Raw genomic sequence first — 22,004 nt, forward strand, 5'->3', positions numbered from 1 at the left:
ACACACACACACACACACACACATACACACACACACACACACACACACACACATTGATCTATCATCTTTGGATTTAATTGGGGGCTTGCTTACAATTCCAGAGGCTTGGTCCACTGTCATCATGGTGGGGAGCTTGGTAGCAGCCAGGCATGTTGCTAGGGAAGTAGCTGAGAGCTATACTCTGATCCACTGTGCAGCAAGCACACAGACACCCAGACACACAGGTGCTGGCTAAGTTCAAAGCTTACTCCCAGTGACTCATCTCCTCCAACAAGGACATACCCTCCTAATCTAAATAGTTTACTAACTGGCCTGCAAATATATGAGCCAAGGGGAGTCCTTCTTGTTCAAATCTCCCTGGAGATCTTACACAGAATCAGTGAGAGGAGTCTGAGGCCACTTTTCAAAGCAAAAGCTTAAAAACTGTGTCCATATTGTCTTACTTATTTAGCATAAACTAATTGTAAGTAGGGCTAAACTATTGGTTAGAGTTCTGCCTTCATTGTTGTAAAGCTAGATAGTAACAAAGATGAGGTCTGTAACAAAGAACAGATGAAGCTAGCATCTCGGACTGGAAGAGACTGTTGGGTATGCTGATTTTGTACAGGATGCCTCCCAGTGCCCTCGTGTCAGGCTACGTGCCAGGTACTTAACATAGAAGGCAGGTAAACATGTGATAAAGCCGAGGAGGTTGTGAAACACCTGTGTAAGGTGACACAGTTCAGGAAGCCTACCGTCAATGCTGTGAGGACTATAGCCAAGCTTCCTCACGTTACTTATGCCTGGGAACTTCCTATAGGGAGGGAGGCAACTTTTTTTTTTTTTTTTTTGGTTACCTAGGGTGAATTGTTTCTGCCTTAATAAGGAGGAACCAAGGGCTAGGGTAGAATCTCATTAACATAAATGTGAGTCGCCCAACCTGAAAGTGGAATTCATTTGATTATCAGGGCTTCCTTTGGGGAATAAGGAGCGAAGGAGCTTGGAGAAGAAACCTCTGGATTCAGTCCTTCTCCTCGATCTAGGGTTCTAGCTTTTCAAGTTTGCTTATAGGTTAGCTACTACACAAGACTGGGAGAGCAAGGTTTCCTTCTAAAGCTTTCTCAGCCTCCTGTACTAAAGAATTCCTGGGCTCTAATAAGCTAGCTGGCCAGGACGCTGCGGAGGCAGCTGAGGTCGGGTTTCCTCTCCTCCCCCACTAGGAAGTGGTCCCGCCTGGAGGTTGGGGGTTGGGGGTATGGAGTAAAAAAGTGTCTGGATGGGAAAGTAAATAAATGCAAGGCAAATAAATAAAGAAAATGCCCACAAGCAATTACTGGGAGGAAGTGACATTTTTATGTAAGTCACTTTTCTGACAGACACCAGGCCTGTTTGGCTGAGAGTGCCGTGGGAATGCTTGGGGGGCGGGGTAGGGAGGTCGTTGTAAGGCTCCCGACGCACAGCCGGGTGCGGAGACCACCCGGTCTCCTGGGCTGCAAGTGGCACCTCCTTCTCCCTAGCAGCCCCTCCCGGGTGCCCCCAACTCCAATCTAGAGCGGGTTACGGCTTGAAGCCCCCAGGCGGCGCTTTCCCGAGGCCTGGCTGGGACTCCCAGGTGGGTCCCCCGCCCCGCGTGCGCCGGGCTGGGCCGGCCCCTGGGCGGCGTCACGGCAGCCAGGGAGGAGCGCGGGCGGGGAGCGCGCGGAGGCGGGCGCTGCGCGGGAGGGTCGCCGCCGCGGATCGCAGGCCGGTGCGCGCGGCCGAGCGGGCGGCGGCGGCGGCGACGGTGGTAGTGAGGAGGGCTCGGCGGCAGGCAGGCTCGGGGCTCCCGGGCCGGCGGGGTCCGCCGGGTCCAATTGCGTCCGCTTGGTGGCGGGAGGAGGGAGCGGTGCAGACAAAGAGCGGCATCTGGGCGGGCGCAGCGCGGCCGCCGCCCCGGGACTCGCGCTGCTGCCCTCCGGCCTCGGCGTGTACTGTGCGGCGAGGTAAGGCAATGGCGGGGGCTGCAAACTTGGGCCGGTCGGTGGAGTTGGAAGAGAGGGGCGGGCGGGCCGCGGCCGCCCGGGGAGGGCCAGGGAGCGCGTACCCCTGTGTACCCGGCCGGTGCCCTCAGCCCCGCCGCGGCCTGGCGTCCCCGGGCACCCGCACCTCGGATACACACACCTTCCTGCGAGCCCTCGCCTCCCTTAGCCTGGGGCTGGCGTGGGGGTGGGGCGCCCTCCGCGGGCGGACTCCGGGGACCAAGGACCTAAAGCCCTCGGGAACACAAGCAGCCCTGGCCTGTGCTGCGGGCGTGGGACCGAACCGTGGCCAGGTCGCCGGGCGCGCGTGCCTGGGAAGAATAGCCTGGGATCTGAGGGCCACAGCGCTAGGAAGCGGGAGGCTGCGATGGCCGGGGAGAACTTCCAGTATTTAGAACTATTCGTGATCCGGCACAAAGCTGCTGTCACGTTCCATAAAGGAGGTCCTTGCCTCGGCGCAGGGCGCTTTTGTGCCTGGTTCCTTCCAGTCCCTGCGCCTGGTCCCGCATTTCCAAGACTTAAACCTCCTCAGCCAAAGTTTTTCCCAGTTGTTCTGCCCCCTCAGCTTATTCAGGGCGATTTAAGCAAGTGGTTCTGCAAGAATTTGATGTGTGACTTTTAATGCCCCGATGGCACCTCCCTTTTGAGCGCTGTTAGCTTGGCATTGTGTGGAGAGGTTTGATTTGCAAAACGCTGTTATTTATACACAACAGCGATTCTCCCGGAAGGTGTGCGCGGGTGGTGGTTAATGGATAGCGGACGTGACTTACAGTAGTATTGTGAACAGCTTGGGGACACAGCTGGGTGCCAAGTGGAGTGGGCCCTGCCACCCTAACCCATTCAGGTTGGCCGCTTCCACCTTATTTGGCTCTTCTTATTTTGCTAACAGGTTTAAGGCCAGTCTTGCCAAGTTTGCGTCTGTGTGTGGGATGAACAGGTCCGAGTTTGGGCTGGAGGTGCACAGGCCTGCTCCTTGGTTGACCCAAAATGAAACAGCCCGTTGGCCAGTGGGCGTGGCTTGCTGGTATCCTCCCCTGGAGACTTCTCTGCTCCTCACCCAATACAGGCTTTTCTGCAGAGATTTTGAGGAGGAATGAGAATAATTTTGGGTGTGTTTCCAGCCTGGGTTTTTTTTGGTATAGTTAGCAACTGTGGTTTTTCTAGTCTAAAGGTCACTACTTTATCAGAACATCTCAACTGTGCTGTGGGCACTCCCTCCATTCACTTTTCAAGTGTTTATAGATACTGACTTAGAAACCGGACTTTCTCGTGCATGTGCCTGGTTTATGTAGTGAAGGCAGCCAGTGAACACAATGGAGAAGGTGCACTTTAGACAGATAAGGTTTTACACCTTCGGGTCTTTCCTAAGCGACCACAAGTGACAATCCTCCCTTAAGCTTTCTCACCTCCTAGTAGGTTAGTGTAGTTTTGATTGAAGAACGTAAAGGTCCCAGTGACCTGAAGCTGAAATGAGAACTTTGTGCAGCTGTAAAGCTTTGACTTACAGCATACTGCCTGTCTTGCTCACAGTTTCTTACATGTGCTTGAACAGAGCCCCAGTTTCAGGGTTGGAAGTTGCTATGTGAGCTCTGGACACTTGATAGGCGATTTGCCCACCGATGGAGAGACCGACCCCTTTAAAATGGGTCGAACTTATACAAGGTGGTTTCCAGCTCCTTGTAGTAGTCTCTCCGGTCCATTTCCAGGCTTTCAGGTTTGCTTGCTTCAGCCTTCTTCCTCCCTTTCTCTTTGATCCGGGCATATTCCTGACATCTGTCCTGTACATTGGGGTACTGAACCTTGCTGACAAACAGCAGCACCCAGGTGTTTGAGAAATGTGCTCTCATCCTTGTTAAATCTCTCCAGCTCTTTCCTTGTTGGAGCAGACTGGGTGACCCCTTGAAAACAGCCGGAGATTCACTGATTGCATAGCGACCTGTAGTCCTTTATTTGATCATTTGCATTAGCTTAATTTGCCCTGGCAAGACCGGGCTTGGCTTCTTTGTAGGGCACACATGCTTCTAACTGACTGGCTTGCAGTGTGCACTGGGGCTGACATGGTTCGTGGAAATGATTTTCTGATGTTCATAATGAGCCTTAATGACTGAAGAATTCAAGACTGCTTGTTGCAAGTGCAGAGCAGTGTAGTGAGCAGTGGTTGGGGAAACTTGTAAGCTAACATTTCTTACAAAAGGACCGGGAAGCTTCCACTAGAGATTTAGGAAATTCGTTTTCCCATTCAGAGGGACTTCAAATGTCGCTTTGGAATTGTTTCTCTTTCCTAAAAAAATGAGTTATAGAAACATTTCTCAAGGTGTTTTCAAAGGACATATGTGAGAAAACAATGACGCCATTAGTGTGCTGTTCTGTGTAAGTTAGGCAGCCTTTTAAAACAAGCTATCAGAGGTATGCAGCCATGGTGTTTTTTGTTTTTTGTTTTTTTGTTTCTTTGTTTTGTTTTTGTTTGTTTGTTTGTTTCGAGACAGGGTTTCTCTGTATAGCACTGGCTGTCCTAGAACTCACTCTGGAGACCAGGCTGGCCTCGAACTCAGAAATCTGCCTGCCTCTGCCTCCCAAGTGCTGGGATTAAAGGCGTGCAACACCACGCCCAGCAATGCATTTCTTTAGGTAATCAGAGTAGTGCAAGTTTTAAAAAGACTTTTTTAATTTTCAGCAATTCACTTTGAACAAAACACAGAACATGATGGTAAAGCCTTTTTAGAGAATCATGTCCTTGGCACCCCAGTTCCCACCCCAGTTCCCACCCTTTCTTTCCCCTGGAGTTCACTTCCACCTGAAATTCTTAGTCCTCCAGGCCATGACAGTGAAAACTGTTCTTTAGATCGACATAGCAGTACCACGTTAGGGTCACACTGGTATTTCCATCTCTGACTAGTACTTGTGAGTAGCCAAAGGTCCCTTTCCCAGATTATATGGCTGTCTTAAATTTCATCATCTTTTTGAAGGGCCATTTTTCTCCTGTATTTCACCATCTTCCATCTCAACTAAGAGGCAATGACTGTGTCCTGGGACATCCAACAGATCTTTCTTGGTGGTTTCCTTTGGACATCTGTGACCTTCTTCCTAGTCGTCTTCATTATTTCTTACCCTGGTATATAGGCTGGAAGGTGTTGATCATAGCATTTGATCCATAGTTCATGTGTGACAACACATTTCTTAGCACCTTGTTGATTTCTGACCCGTGTTACTGAGGTTGGTGATGAAATCAGAATCTTAGGCTCTGCTCAGAGTCACAACGACCGCACCACAACATTGGTCTCTAAGACTTTTGAGACAGTGAGGGAATGTGATCTGGTGGCCTTTACTTGGTAAATTCTCTTGCACGGCAAGTCATTTGTAGTTCTGCAGTGAAACCTAGAAACAAAACCCACGGAATTCCTTTATGTCCCCCTTTCCACAGCCTGAAGGTAATCCATTTTGCGCACCTGCATGGTGACTGCCCTTTGTGGAGCTAAGCGAACCCCAGCCCAGAGATCTGTGGTGGGACTGAATGGTTTTGTTCTTCTGAGACGTTTTCTTACTGTACCGCTGTCCTCAAACCTGATCCCTCTGCTGAGGCTTCTGGAGTGCTGGGATTGCAGGTGTGTGCCTAGCTGGAGTGCTGGAGTTTTTCAATAGATGAGGCTGCCCATGTCAGCCTGGTGTGATAGCTCTGGCCAGAGCTTTGGTTGTGTTGCTAGGAAGTAGTTACTGATTAGTACTCCCTTTCTACTGTCTGTATTTGGCATTTTTTTTTTTTTAAAAGAAGGTACAGGTTTACTCAGAATTTAATTGTAGGTTGAAGATCTGTAGCCTGAAAATCTGGTCTGCCAATTTCGTGACTTCATTTTTCTTTACATCCTACCGTATATGTGCCACATTTTTATTGTCTGTTCCTCTGTCGAAGGGCATTGAGGCTGTTTCCATGTTGTGAATAGGGTGGCAGTAAACATGGCTGAGCAGGTATCTGAGGGATAGGATGTGTGAGTCCTTTGGGCATGTGCCAAGGAGTGGGTCCTCTGTTAGATTTATTTTTGGTGCTTTTTGAGGACTCTCCCTAGTGATGATAGTTTGCATTCACACCAGTAGTGAATGAGGATTCCTCTTTCTGCAGCCTCACCAGCATTTGTTTTGTTGATGTAGGCCATTCTGACCACACTGAGATGAAGTCTCAAAGTGGTTTACATTTAAATTTCACTGATAGCTAAGGGTGATTAACACTTTTTGAGAAAGCATTCCCAAAATGAAGGCTTTCTGAGCACCAACACGATATGATGCCATAAATGGCATTCTCCACCCCTGACCTTGTGACAAATTGTCCAAATTCAAGCGGACTAGAAATACTGAGATTACACTCAGGTATATACTATATATGAAACGTGGATTTTTTTTTTTTTTTGACTTGGGTGTTATTTCTTTTAAGTGTGACAAATGCAGGGTCGATCGGGGTGGTAGTAAATAACAAATATATCAGCAGGATAAGCAAATAATTTGCCGAGGAGTTCCAGTCGAGGGTGACACGTGTGTGCTGCACATGCCTCAGAGGCTGACACACTTCTGGCCCCAAACCTGTTGGATGAAGAACATGCAACCTGGACTGCAATTTCTTCATTGAAGACGGTTTTGGGAAACAGACACATTGGCCAGCCAGTTGTTAAAGAAAGACCCAAACTGCCAGATGACAAGATAGGAATAAGATGTCAGTGTAATTTTGTAGTTTACAAAGTACTTTTTGCTTGTTCATGTTTAGTGTTCTGCATAGAGTGACATTTGGGTCTGACATCTGTGTGAGAAAAATGCCAGGGGTCGTGGGCTTAGGTTGAAGGCTTGTTACTCAGTGCCCTGTCACCTCTCAGAAGGCAGCAGGTGAGGGTTACTGAGTCCCAGAGCTTTGTCATAGCCCTTGGGTGTTGTCTTAGTTATAGTTTCTGTTGCTGTGACGAAACACTATGACCAAAAACAATTGGGGAGGGAAGGGCTTATTTATTTATTTACTTACTTATTTCTGGAGGCAGGGAGCTGAGTCAGAGAGCACAGAGGCTTGCTTCTGCTGGCTTGCTCAGCCTGCTCTCTTCTAGAACTCAGGGTCACCATCCCAGGGTGGCCCCACCCACAATGGACTGGGCTCTCCCACAGATGTGTACTGGCTGTGTTCCCACAGATGTGTACTGTGCTGTGTTTCAGGTATGTGCAGATATGGTTGGGGGCAGTTAACCTGTGGAGCCCTTGGAAGAGCCATTTGTGTAGGCAGGCAGGAGATATGGCAGTGACTTTGTGTCCTTGCTAAGTTTTTAGGAGCCAGAGTTGCCTGGAAGGTCCCCTAGTGTCCAGGGTATTCATCCCTGATTGGTGTGTTTTGGTCTGCTTGGTCTTCTGTAGTGGAATACTGCACTAGGTGGCTGAAACAGCAGAGTGAACTTTCTCAGCATCCTGGAAGCAGGAAGACCAAGGTTATGTTGTCTTACGTTGTCTGTCTCTCTGTTGGCCCTCTTGTCTTTAACTGGCAGCTTTGTTTTGGTTGTTTTATTTACTGCAGGTTTATAGAGTAAGGGGCCCTCTGCTGGGCCCTCATCTTCTTAGGAAGGAAGCAGTTCTATTAGATAAGGTTCCCATTCTTATTACCACCTTTAGCTGTCACCTGCCCCCACTTAAAATTTCTTTTAAAAGAAATTATATGTTTGTGAACGTGTGCGTGTCTGTGTGTAGCTGTATGCATGTGAGTGCTGGTGCCTGCAGAGGCCAGAGAGTGTGTTAGATGCCCTGAAGCTGCAGTTATCAGTTCTGAGCTGCCTGACATAGGTTCTGAGAACCAAATTTGGCCTCTGTAAGAGCAGTCTGAGCTTTTAACCAGTAAGCATCTCTCCAGCCCCAATAGGAGAATATTGCTTATTTTGGAGACGAAGGACTCACTATGTATGAATCTCTGGCTGGCCTGAAGCTCAGTGTGTAGACCATATGGCCTCAAACTCAAATCTGCCTGCCTCTGCCTTCCAAGTGCTGGGATTAAAGATGTGCACCACCATGCCCAGCTTCAACTATCTTCTTTAATGTTGTGTCTGGATACATTTGGTATTCAACATCTGGTTTTGACCAATTGCAAAACTTTTATCTTTACTAAATATATACAGTTTTTAAAAAAAAAAATGTATTTCTTAGTATAGCTTCCATACCATTAGTGCTATTGGATGTATACATAATCTTGTATAGGATGAAGATCATAGGTGATACACAAAGATCGTGTAAGGTTACAGAAGTGAAGATTTGGGAACTTCAGAGGTTCTGGAACCATGATGGGGGATGGTCTCATTGTGTCATTATTTGGGGGTTAGAGCCTCAGTGTGTGAACCTGGGGCTACAATTCCATCTGTCACAGTGTAACTGTCTTCTCAAATGGCCAGTCTTAGGACATACAGTTGCTTTCACCACCCAGGTCTGGAATCTGTTTACTTTGCTCTGAGGACAACTGCCAGGGATGGTTTCAGAATAGCTAGAAGTAAAAAGAGACTGTCAACTCCTCATGGAGTCTTGCCCTCAAGTCCCACAGCTGGTAAGAAGCACTGGCACTTTGCTTTGAGGCTTTAAGCAGAGTGATTAGAGACAAAAGGGCTTGATTTGCCGTAGTTCACTGTGAATTCTTGCCTTCACCATGTGGTTTGGCTGTGGCCACTCACTGTGGTTTGTTCCTGGTTTTTCACTATGAGGACTCTCATAAATACAGCGGAGAACACGGTGGGTTTTGCATGAGAAGAAATGCCTTTGCTGATCCCTCGTGAGAGTAAAAGTATAGGGTAGGGTCTGCTACCTCTGACAGGACTGTGGTCCTGCAAGCCAATGAGTGCTCTTCCTGGACTGTGCACGGTGTTATTTGGTGAGACACATCTTGTGCTCTGTGTGTGTTTATGACCAAGGATAGTCTACTGTTACAGGTGACCACATTGGAGAGTGGGGCTAACCTGTAACCATTCTCCATCCGTATAGGTTGGTTTGTTCATGGTTCCTTTGTTACTTCATTATTTTGGTGTTGTTCATTTGACTATCCTTTCATTCATTCATTGATACGAACCAGTTATCTTTCCTAATTATTTCTAAAATATCCAGTGTCTCAAACTATACCGTCTTCTGGCCTTGCTCTCCGGCTACTATCCTCTTCACCCATCTTCCAATCCGTCCTTGAAATTCCCTCTTGTGTCACCAATCTGGTTATCAGCCCTATTGATTCCTCCTCCAAAAGATTGCTTTCACTGACTGCTCTATTCTTTTTTTCCTTTGACTTTGACATCAAAACAGCTTCTGACGACTCCTGCCATCTGTTTTCTCTCATTCTTTGGGCCCTAACACTCAGTTGAGGCCACTTTTTGCACTTGGTGAGTCTCCACTGCTCCAGAATCCATCTCCCAAGATGTTCCAAGTCCCTGGTGTTACAGATGTGAACGTACATTCTCAATTGTTGTCTTTGTTCTCCAAAATCCACTCTCCCCTAAGCTACTGTTGTCTGTAACCACACACCCACAGCGGTTTGCTAACTCTGGTCATGAACTTCTCTTAGACACTGCTGCCCATTGGGGCTGCTCAGGGCAAGCCCTAGACTGCTGGGCTGCTGTGTAGCTGCGGTTTTGCATAGAGTGCAGCAGGATCCTGCCTCTACTTTATGGGAAGAGAGATTGTCTGCAGAAAGCCGGGTGGGTGTGTGTCTTTTAACGAAGTGTCTCCCTGTAAATTCCACTTGAAGCCATTGTTTGTCTGGCAGCACTGTCCCATTGAAATGCCATGTGAGTCACTCACCCATGTGAATGCCAGCCCCAGATGTAACTTTAAATGTTCTCAGGGCCGCATTAAAAGTGTAAAAAGAGACAAGTGCTACTGTCATGTTTTTCTTTACCCAGTGTAATAGTGAGTCTGATTTATGTATATAGTCATTACAAACATAATTAATGTGTGACTAGACTTTATTTTTTTATTTGATGAAGTCTTCAGAATCCAGCATTCAAGGTATATTTAACAGCACATATCCTTCTTGGTGCATTACAAACCTTTTAGAAATGCGCTTTTATTGTAGAGATTTAAATTATCAACATAAATAAGTTTTTACATATTTTTGATCAGTGCTAAGTACTTAATCTATATGTAGATATAGAAGCTAAAATCATGTTTTTGAGTGGTCTCTCACACTTATATACATGCATACACACCACACACACGCATACACACCACACACACACACACACACACACGACCAGACATTGTAATTACTGTTCTAAGCACATTACAGACAGTAACTCATTGAATTCTCACAAGACCTGAACACGGCACTTTCTGCCTTTATTCTGGAAAAAAAAAGGGGGCGGGGGGATTGGATTGGTTGGCTGAGATCACAGCCACCCAGTGGCTGGTCTGGAACTTCTGTTCTGACCACCTTACCCTCTAAGCCAGGCCACTATACCTTTGTTTTTTTTTTTTTTTTTTGGTTTTTCGAGACAGGGTTTCTCTGTGTAGCCCTGGCTGTCCTGGCACTCACTTTGTAGACCAGGCTGGCCTCGAACTCAGAAATCCGCCTGCCTCTGCCTCCCGAGTGCTGGGATTAAAGGCGTGCGCCACCACGCCTGGCTCACTATACCTTTGTTAAGATATGTCCAAAATGCATAAAATGGGACATAAATGTTCATGGTAGTTAAGATTTGAGAAATGATGAAAGGCAAAAAAAAAAAAAAATCATTGGTAGGGAGCGGAGCTTGGATGTAGATTCATTCTGGAAACTGCGTATCAGCTCCTTTGTGAAGGAGGCTCTGGAGGTGGGAAGGACTGAGTGCCTAAGACGGCTTCAGTGGCCTTGGAGAGGCAGCTCTGAAGAGGTACAGTGCTCTTCTGACGACTCCCCTGCACCCATCTGACACGTGGGGAGGTCTTGAGGATTTCCAGGTTGGCTTTGGCCTCTTTTCTAGTGGTAGAAGGCAGGGTTGCCTCTTAGTCTGCATCCTTGGAAGCAGCTGCTCGGACTCCCTTTGGGAACTATGGCATGGGTGAGTGTGCTCCAGACCTTTGCAGACTTGGCCTCTGGTGTTTGGAGGTTACTGGAGTCTTGCTAAGCCTTTTTCATGAGCAGTTGAAAAGTGCCTGGAGATGATACAGTCTGCCCATGTCTATCGATTTTCCTTCAAGGATATACCTCCGCTTCAGAATGTATGAATTTTGGCTGAGGATTTAAGGATGTCTGTAAGTCAACAAATATTTTAATTATATCACTTAGGAGCCTGCGTGCAGAAGCATGCTTGCTGTCTTTCCTTTCTTCCTTCTTTCTGCTGTGTCCATTTTATGGCTAATCAGTTTATATAAGCTTGTATCAAGCCTGGGTGTGTGGGGAGGGCCCGGCAGAACTGATAATAAATTGTTCTTATTATTGTGTGTGATGGAAGCCAGCTTGATGTTGGCATAAAAACCACAAGCTACGTTAGTATTTTTTAAATTAAACAACTTTTTTTTTTTTTTTAAAGCAAGAAATAAAAGGACTCAGAGAGTTATGCTGGACAGTTTCCAGAATCTTGGTAGGTTGATCAGTGAATTTAAAGAGACAAACTTAGCAGAATATAGCAAGATAGATAATAAATTGAGTCTTTTCTGCCTATTCTTTTCCCCTTTCTGTGCTTTGGGGATTTCCCTTCATTTCTTCACTCTTGTATGGTCCTCTGTTCAACCACTGGGCTTTTCTATGTGCTATATTCACCTGGGCGCACACACTACCCTTTATGTCCTTGTTCACAGTCTCCCTAGGATCTGCCTAGCTTGGCTTTATAGATTGACTCGTCTCCCTTCTGATCAGTCCTCGGCTTTGCCTGGGCAGAACTAAGGCGCGTTTGATGAACTGCCTGTGGGTCATGAGTCTTGGTGTTCTCCTCAGACTTGACTGTGCCTTGTACCTGATATACTCAGTCATCCAAAGAAAAGCTGATTCTGTCTACAGTAGAACTGGATTCTCTCTTCACGACTGTGTCTAATGGGTCAGGGGTCCATGCCTGAGGGAGAAAATATGTTTTAACATCCCGCATATTAGTGCATGCATGGCTTCCTCTTCATTTTGGGATCTGATTTGCTATCAGATTTGGATTGGGAAATAGAGACAGTTCATTTTTGCAAATCCAAATCGCTTTTTTCAAGGTTAGTGTTTTGAAAAACTTGATGGAGGCTTGAACATCCTTTACCCATGTCTATAAAACTCATTGATTTTCCTCTGAGCAACTTTCCTGTGCTGACATTTGGTAATATCTCGAGACACTTGTCATGCTTAGAGGTGCTGCAGTGGATAGTGGATACAGGCTGGCTGTTGTAATCCTGAAATACATAAGCCTATCCCCACAGCCAAGTGTTAACTAGCTCAGAATACCCCTAGTTAATCGACCTTGGCAGGAGTGAATACAATTTTCTCCACATAAGTGTTAGTTAAGTTGCTTTTAGGAGACCAATTTCATTCCTCCATTTTCATTAACATAGTGAAAGTTATACGTGTTTAGAACCCCTGAATACCACTTGTACATCTATGTCCTTAAATATGTAAAGGAGACACTTCTATGAATTTGACTCTTTGTGTGTGTGTGTGTGTGTGTGTACTAATGCCAAAGTTTGTCAGTCTGCTTATCTGTGTCCAGTCAGCATATCTGTACCACATACCTAGGAAGAGCTGATTGTTGCATTGTGACAGGTAGCTGAGCTGTGAATAAAGTCCATTGCTCTCAGAAGGCCCACTGATGTGGAGTGATAGGGGACCCTTTATCAGTTGCGTGAGCAATGGCTGATCAAAAGACATCAGTTTTCTTAGAAACTTTACACGGATGATTATCCAGAGAGATGTATTTTGCTATTACCAAAGTTCATGGGCTTGAGGGCTCAACCTGGTTTGTTTTGAGCTGGGCACATGCGTTAGTGTTTGAATGTTTGATGTCTGCTTTGTATGGTCCTTACCCTCTTCAAAGAGAGAGCACAAATACCACAAATTAGACCTTAGGAAGGAGAAGGAAAGGGAAAATTCTAATTTGGCTGTTAGTTGCTGACTCCCAGCGTCTACACAACTATGGATTAGCCAGCCTAGGCTATGATGACTGTCTGAAATTTTTTTTTCCCTTTGTAAATAGGCTCTTTCTTGATCAAGCAGGGGAAAAAAAGGACCCTAGCAATGTGGAGGAGGCTTGCCAGTTGGAGTTGCCTTGTCTTCGCAGCTGTCTGTGTTGTGTTGATTATTTCCTGTCCTGTCTTCTTCCTCTTTTGACCCAATTTCTTATCACCATTCTTCCGGTTCTGTTACTAGGATGAATACTATAGCAACACAGTGAAATTTCAGTGTTCTGAGATCTTAAATATATAGCTTATCTTTTCTCTAGTCCTATCTCCGATGGCTGAGGATCCTCTGGAAAGTTAATGGTAACTCTTGGGGAACACGAGGAACTTCGGAAGTTAGGTGGGGCTGAGCAATGTATGTATCTTTTTGTTGCCTATAGGCTATTCAGTGCCTTTTCTTCTTGGAGGGTGGGTAGAAGGAATCTTCTGCTGTGAATCGGATGTTTTGTAGATGAAGAAATTATCCTAACTGGCCGTTTGCTCCCAGCTGTGAATGGCTTTCTGGAGAGAGATCTGTAGTATCGGGATGCTTCTGGAAGCCTGCACTCCACTGTGGTTTGTCTCCTGCCTGTAAGCATCTGCCTTAGGTGGGGGGTATTTTGGCTTTTCATTATAATTTGAACTGTATTACATTATATCATTCTAAACTTGGTTAATAGGTTTATCTCAATTTGGACGTCTGAAGTCTTGATTCCTCTGGGAAGTAGAGATTCTTTGCTACTGATTTGGCTAGTTACACAATTGCATGTATCTTCTCCTAAGGCTGTTTTGCGTTTTTGTGAAAGAGGTTGCCACAGTGTTTCTTACAGGACTGCCTTTGGGGCTTTTATAGTTAGTGTGATGTAGTCCTTGATTGGTAGAACGTTTCCTTTCGGAAGCATGAATAAATGATTTAAGTGGCAGATCCAGGGCCCTGCTAGTGTATCAGATCCTCCACGGAGGTTGAGGCTGAAAGTGGGTGGATGTAGAGGTGACAAATCCTGTTATTCTAAAGACCTGTCTTGTGTGGTGGACGACTGTTGGGATTGTATTTTGAATAAGCAGCGTTCACTTAGTGAGTATTTGATCCCAACTGTGTGCCAGGGCTGTGGGAGCCAGCCAGAGATCTACCCGCAGGGAGCCTGTAAACTAGCCTAGAGATTTCTTTTATTCCACGCTCGTTTCTGACCTTTAATCACCATCTCCACATTTGCGTGAGAGGTGACACTACACAAAGTCTCTCCCACCCTCCCTAACACCAGCAGAAATGCAGTTCCAGTATTTTGGAGAAGGATAACTCTTTCCCAAGTTCCTTGGAGGTAGAGGCTAGAATGGTCACCTGAGAGGAGTTGTTCCCTGGTGTAGCCGTGTACGTTGGTGGCTGCCTCAACACACTCATCCGCTCATGTAGATATTTCAAGGACTCAGGTGAAAGACCATTTGTTTGCACACAGAAGACTCTTGGTTTGGGGTTAGCTAAACCTGTTCTTATAATGTAAACTCTGCTTGTCTGTTGCTTATTTACTTAAAAAAAAATCAGTAAAACTACTTATTGAAGGTTTTAGCTGAATATTGCATTTAGGTAGCACACATAATTTATTTCTTGTTTTGTTTGATAATGGTGTAAATGCATTAGCTCACATTTTGTTTGTTTTTATGTATGAATTGTGAGATAGGTTCTCACTGTGAGGCCCTGGCTGGCCTGGAACTCAAAGAGATCCACCTGCCTTTGCTTCCTGAGTGCTGCAGTTAAAGACATGGGCCACCTTTTAATTTAGAGAAGGTTTATTCAGTCAAATTTCTGTTTCTTGTGGAACAGTGGGTGTTGCAGATCAACCCTGTCCAGCTATGGCAAGGACTTGTTTTGTTTTCTCCTAGGTCTGACTTGGAAAGTACTTCCTTTGAAACTTAGAACTGTTTCTTACTCTAGTTTGAATGTTTCTTTTTATATCAGGGTCCTGAATTTTTGTAGGTGCAGCCTTTCAGACTGCCAGTTTCTCAGTCCAGTGCCCAAATCACAAAGGTGGTCTGTGAAACTTTTCCAGAGGCGGATAGGTGTCAGCCTTTATTTTTAAGTTTTGTTTAGCATAGGAGAACAAACCAACATTGCTTTTCAACGTAAATAGGGTCTTGGTTATTCATGCTGAAGTAGCCTTCATTTCCTTTGGCTTCAGATGACATGGATTAATGTAAAAGGGGTTTTGTGAAATACTAGAATTAATTAGTGATAGACTGTAGTTAAGGCTCCATGTTTCTCTTGAAGTTCATTTGAGAGTAAACCAAGTTTGATTTGGAGATAGGAGGTTTGCAATGGATTAAAGGGAGAACAATGTTGGAGTCCTGGTTTGGGGCCTTGAGAAAGGGAGACTTTGTATTAAGTCCTGGTTCAGTTTCATTGAAAGTCGCAAGTTTGCTTATATAGTCTATTATCATTGTATGTATTCAAGCATACACTGTTCTTTTGGATTTCAGTAATGTATAAACCTTGTTCTGTTTTATTACGCTGAGCTGTAATGTTCTCCCTCCCTCCCTCCTCCCTCCCTCCCTCCCTCCCTCCCTCGTTTTCTTTTAAGTTGAAAAGTTAGTATTAAATTGAGGAACCTAGAGCCCAGGGCCTTGAGCTTACTCCTTGAGCAGTATCCTCAGCCCCACCCCCCCTTTTTCTTGAGTATTGTGATTCACCAGGGTACAGTTTGTTGCTGTTCAAAGGCCACCATGGTATTCTGTACATATGTCTTAATTTTATATTTACATTAGCATGCCCCTCACCCTCCAATGATCTCCCGATATAGCACAAGCTAGCTGTGACTTTGTTGTATAGCCCAGGCTTGCACAGGAAATCTTCATGCTAGCTAGCCCTGTGGGCTTGAATTGCAGGTATGTACCTCCATACCCATCTGTGCATTTTAAAATACTTTCAGAAAACTGAGACATAACCAGCACCACTTTTCCTCACTTGGTTGTCTGGCATCAGTATAGGGCCCTCGTCATATATAACGATCAGTGTTGATACACGATGTTAACAAAAGCCTGGGCTATGTTTAGATTTATATAATTAGTTCCTAACATCTGTTTCTCTGTCCCAGGACCCCACATTGCTTTTAATCCTGTCATCTTCCTTTCAACTGTGTGGCGTAGCTTCCGAGGCTTGGTTCTGGTAGTTCCAAGCACCTTGGGCAGGTTTTGAGGGTTGTTTACTTTCCTCATGATGAGTTTGGGGTTCCGAGCAGAGAGGTGAAAACTCCATTCTCTTCACATCACAGGTGCCGCTGCCCTATTTCATTTTCTGTTGCTGTGCTAAAATACCCTGACAAAAACCAACTTTGGGGGGTGGTGGGAGATGAATTCTAGCTCACAATTCTAAGTCATAATTCTTCATTTTGGGAGAGTCAAGGCAGGAACTTGGAGTAGCAAGTCATATCCCCAGGAGAGCCGAGAATCAGTTCACGAGTGCTTACTGCATAGCACATTGATTTCACTGCAGTTCAGGGCCCAGTCATGAAATGGTGCTGCACTCATTCGGGATGGGAATCTCAACCCAGTTAAGGAAGATCTGCCACAGATTTGCTTACAGACCAAACTGTCTAGGCAGTCCCTCCTGAGACTCTCTGCCCAGGTGGCTTTTAGATTGTGTCACGTTGACAGTTACATACTGTCAGCATAGTTTGCAACTGTATGCTAACATCCACCACCTGGTTGGGGTACAGTTTTCTCTAATGTTGATTTTTTTTCCCCCTTCTTTCCATCTCTGGTCTTTGGGAAAAGTCAGCTTCTCTACCTGGAATGGTTGTTTCTTTCTTCTTTTAAAGATTTGTTTATTTATTTAATGTATCACCATTGCTCTCTTCAGACACACCAGAAGAGGGCATCAGACCCCATTACAGATGGTTGTAAGCCATCATGTGGTTGTTGGAAATTGAACTCAGGACCTCTGGAAGAGCCATCAGTGTTCTTAACCACTGAGTCATCTCTCCAGCCCAGAGTGGTTGCTTCTACAGTAGCTACTCGGAACTCTTCATAGGAGATGATGTTCAGCTTGCAGGAGACAATTTCAGAGGCCATAGAAGGCATGGCAACATGGCTCCTGGGCCCTGTGGTGGAGGAGGTGATAGGGTGGTTCTTCAGTGTATTTCTAGAATGTGGTTTTGGGATATGGAGAAAAATACATTCTCGGGGCCTGCTTTGGACTTAATGACTTTTTCTCCTGAGACAAATTGGTCAGAAACCTGTTGAGACGAGTTTCCCAGGTGATTCTGATCTGTATGGGAAGTTGAGGGCCTCAGCTATGGATTAGAATCTGAGCCCTTCTCCTGACTTGGCTTGTGTGGAGGCCCTGTGCTGCTCTATGCTCTGAATCCTTAAGCTCCAGGCAGGGGCTTTTATTCTCACAGCGTGTGCTGGCTAGTCTTAGGCCAGTTTGACACACAAATTGGAGTTATCCAAAAGGAGGGAATCTTAACAGAGACAAAGCTTTCATAAGATCCAGCTGTAAGACATTATTAATTAGTGATTGATGGGGAGGGCAGAGCCTATTGTGGGGGATGCTATCCCTGGGCTAGTGGTCTTATGTTCTATAACCACACACGATGAGCAAGCCAGTAAGCAGCACCTTCCATGGCCTTTGCATAATTTCCTGCTTCCAGTGTGTTCCTGTTTGAGTGCTTACTCTGTCTTCCTTCAGTGACGAGCAGTGATACAGAAGTGTAAGCCAGATAAACCCTTTCCTTCCAACTCACTCTTTAGTCACAGTGTTTCGTTGCAGCAATAGAAACCCTGAATAAGTGCCCACCCCGCCCCCTAGTTTCTACCATCTTGGTCTGGCTCTCTTTATATGAGCCTATGCCCCTTCTTTCTAGATAGCTTCACTTCTCAGTTTGATGGTTTCAGGTTTGCGGTAGAGGAAGAAATGAATGACTGTTCTGAGACCTTCTGTAGAAAGGTCTGGGCCAAGGAAGGGAGACTTAGCTAGGTCTGTCAGAAAGTTTTGTTTCAAGGGAGGGAGGGAACCTAGACCCCATGTAGATGTTCAAATAAGTCAAACCCCTAACAAACCTTTAGTTAACAAGCTTATCCAGTGGCTATGCTTGAGATAGCTTAACACCTCTCAGGCATATCCTCTGGTTGAAGTAGGCTAACAGTGACCAAAAATGGTTCTGCAACTTTGGAGTCTAGGTGGTCCTTGTGTTGGGTATTGCTATGGAGGCTCTGGGTAGGAATAGGGTGGGCACAGTGGTCCAAATCCAGTGTGGACTCCAGGTACCTCCAGATATAGAGCTAGCTGGCCAAACAATGTGTTAGTCTACCCTGAACCTGCTCTGGCTTCCCTTTCCTATCCAGCCTGCTGTCCCAGTGCTGTGGGAGGCTTTTAAGTGTGCTTTGAGCAGTAATAGGCTTAGAAGCTGGCTTGGGAAACATCTTGAAGACAATCTTTTCCTCTATTGGCTTTCTGATATGAAGTTCTAGAGCAGCCTTTGTTGTTGTTGGGTTTTGTTTATTTATTTATTTATTTATTTTTATTTGATTGTTTGTGTATTAAAATGACTAAATATAAATTCAATGATGTTTTTGAATTTGCTGTCTTTTCAATCTGTGCCTCTGTCCATTTTGGTCTGCATACACATACACACACACACACACACACAGAACAAGAGCGGGAGCGGGGGTGGGGGAGGGAGAGAGAGAGAGAGAGAGAAGAGGGGAGGCTCTTACTTTGTTTTAAATAGGATCTCACTGATTTACTAGCACAGGATTCAAACTCCTGGTCTCAAGTGATTTTCAGAAGTACTAAAATTACAGGTACATGCCACTGTATCTAGCTACATTTCTGCTGTTACTTATTTAGTTATTATTTTATTTATTTATTATTTGAAACAAGGTCTTTCTAGGCAGCTCAGGCCAGTTATGTAGCTAAGACTTGAACTCACAGAAGTCTGCCTGCCTCTGCCTCCCAAGTACTGGGATTAAAGGCATGGGCTATCTATCATACCTAGTTCTGTCTGGTGTTTTTCTTAAAGAAAGGTCAGTATTAGTTAGAGATTACAGATATGAATTTCAGTGGCTTTGTGTGGATATCACTTGACTCCATGACATTTATGGGGCTGGGGAATATTCAGGGCTGGCTTGTGGAACTGGCTGTCTTGGGCTTTCCTGTCACAAGGCTGGTGACTGGAAAGATGCCTGTGAGAGTGGGGACTGAGCCAGGGGTTTCTGCTGATTCTTCATTCAAACTGGGGAAGGCCTGGCCTGAGGGTGTAGTCTCCAGGACTTACTGGGCAAGTGTCAGATTGCAAGCTTGGCCAATACTTATGAATCATCTCGAATCTGCCTTCCCTACTTACAGCCACGGCAAATCAGGAACTCTCTTCTCTGAAAAGGGACTTATCTCTGCTTCAGCCCCCAGTTTGAGATCTAAAGGTTTGTTAAAATGGGAGTTGGAGTTGATATTGTATAGAGTTCAGAATTATTTCTTAGAGAAGACTTAGCCTGTCCACACCCGTCTGCTGATAACTTCACAGGAGTTTGTGGACTTGTGATCAAAACTATAACCAAAACCAGGCATTTTTATTCTGACCAGCTTTTAGTTCATATATAACTAGTCAAGTATGACTTTAGTGGCACAGTCCATACCCTTTGCAATGACCAGAGAAATAACAGGAATTTCCATGTGGTTCCATGGTGGCTGTATGCTGAAGGCAAAGGCAGATCCCTTGCTGCTTTCCTTTGATTTCCTGTTAGACCTGCCACTATATCTTGCTGTTGTTCATTGTGTGCATAAAGATGGCCCCGCCTGAGGTGACCTGTGACCATATCTCAAAATTAGTTTGGAATATTGAGTTAGTAACTTATGATATTAAAATTGCCTAAAACCAAAACCATTTAAAACCCAGAAGGTTCTTGAAAAAGTCTCCAGGCCTCAGTAATGTGCCTGTAGAGAAAGGGCACATGGCATAGAAAGACAGACCTGGCTGAAACAAACATAATCCTGCCTTCTGATGATGTCCTTGCCACCAGCCAGAGGCAGTCTGCCTAGGCCTTGCAGGAAAGCAGCTCAATTTTGTTACCTAACAGAACTCTTCCCAGCCTTGCAATGTGTTACCTACCTTCAGGTAGATAACATAAAATATGTTCTCCAAGGGGGGAAAAAATCTAAAAATAATTTATTTAAGTTATAAAAAGCCCCATTATTGTTTTTATAAATAAAGAATTGATTAATTCCATAGTAGGAAATTATATACTGTTTCTTGGCTAAAAACACTAATGTACATTTGTTTGGTTTAAGAGGTTATTTTATAATGTTCTGGCAGTTGGATTGGGCCTTGACAGCCTTGTGATGACGTCTAGGAACAGAAAAATGTCAGTATCTTTAGAAGATCTCATGCCTTAAGGCTTTTTGGCTCTCTGGTGTTCTGAGGCAAAGCAGCCCTTGGAGCTTTTGACCTGTGTTTAAAGAAAAATGCTGTGAAAATTCAGTGATAAGAATTGGCACACACATTGCTTGCATTGGGCTTCTGTGGGTGCAGCACTGTAAATACCAGGGGTGAGAAACTCCCTTTAGTGATGCCTCAAAGGTGCACTCCCAAGCACCATGGCCACGGCAGTCGGAGCTGATATTTACTGAGTACTTAACAGGGCTGAGCATTTCATACCTGTTGTCTAATTTGATTCTCTCTACAACCTTACAAGGCTGCTCTTGTCCTTGTTTAACAGATGAAGTGGCTGCTTTGAAGAAGCTAAGCAATTTATCCAATTGCTAGTCTTGGCAGCTTTACTCTGGAGCATTTTCCTGTGGGTGTGCTCTATTTGCACGCCTCTGCCATGGTGCTTGGCTTGGCATTGGCCACAGTCACGATTCCTAGGTGTGTTGCATGTGCATTCTCTAGATTAATGGATGGTGTGCGGTAGACATCCATTATTATTTTAGCCATGCAGTTTGAGTGGACATGCTCCCTTAGCTGTGGCTGCCCTCCTAGGGCTGCTGCTTCAGGGTTCAAGCCCAAAGCACTGTGAAGCTGCCTCAGAATCTGATAACCAATCCTGTCTGTCTGGGAAGGAAACCAGTTCTGGTTGTCTAAAGAGAAGCTGGCGGCTTTGCCAGGCAAAAAGATCTGTAGGTGCAAACAGAGCTCCAAGTATTTTATTGAGACCCAGATTCATCCCTTTTCTTTTCCTCCTTTCCTTCTTTTCTTACTTGCTTACTTATAGATTTATTTATGAGGGTCCCAGGTATGCTAGGCAAGAGCTCTACCACTGAACCACACCCCTAGCCTGAGACCTTGATTTCTGAGACACAGTTTTTTGGCACATTTTCTTTCTGTGGTATGGGTGCCTTTGAATAGTAAGGATAACATAGTAACTTTATTCTTCTTTATTGAGTGTATCTATTGTTCTAATTTTATAAATTCATGTCTTGCTAAAATGAGCAGAACAGACTCCTTAAGACAGAAGACTCCTCCCCATCTTGTAGACTTCCTGTTCTCAGCTTCATGTTTGCAGTCTCTGTATTTGTGACCACTGTGTATAAGTGTATAATCTTCTCAACACATACATCTCTCCCATTGAAGGGACTTCCTGACAACAGATGAAACACTCTTAGCCTTGGCATGTCCTTTTCTTTTAAGAGTGACTGTTGCTCTTGTTGGTAGGTTGTTCATTGGAGCCATATTTGGGGCACAGAGTTAATGGTAGAGTTGCATTATTATGCTTTTAGTCAGTGGCCAGATGAAAGACAGGCCTGGGTGTTCCTTTGTTTAGTAACTCATTTGCTACACACAAACATCACCTAATGGTGAGGGTGTGCTTGAGAAATCTGCCATGTGATTCATGTCACAAACCTAAATGGTACAGGAATACCAGACAGCCATGTTACACACCTGGAAGGTCTGTATGTATGTATGTATATGTGTGTGTGTTCATTCTCTTCTTTGT

General features: G+C 45.1%; 1 protein-coding gene across 1 annotated transcript in view; it reads left to right on the forward strand.

The window, feature by feature from the left end:
- Positions 1–1,681: 1,681 nt before the first annotated feature.
- Positions 1,682–22,004, forward strand: part of Nck2 (NCK adaptor protein 2) — a 128,256-nt gene continuing 107,933 nt past the window's right edge. Inside the window, exon 1 of the mRNA XM_021161653.2 lies at positions 1,682–1,961. The gene's annotated coding sequence lies outside the window, so the exon portion shown is untranslated. The remainder of the gene's footprint in view (positions 1,962–22,004) is intronic.

The sequence above is a fragment of the Mus caroli genome, chromosome 1, assembly GCF_900094665.2.
Source record: "Mus caroli chromosome 1, CAROLI_EIJ_v1.1, whole genome shotgun sequence".
Classification (NCBI taxonomy): domain Eukaryota; kingdom Metazoa; phylum Chordata; class Mammalia; order Rodentia; family Muridae; genus Mus; species Mus caroli.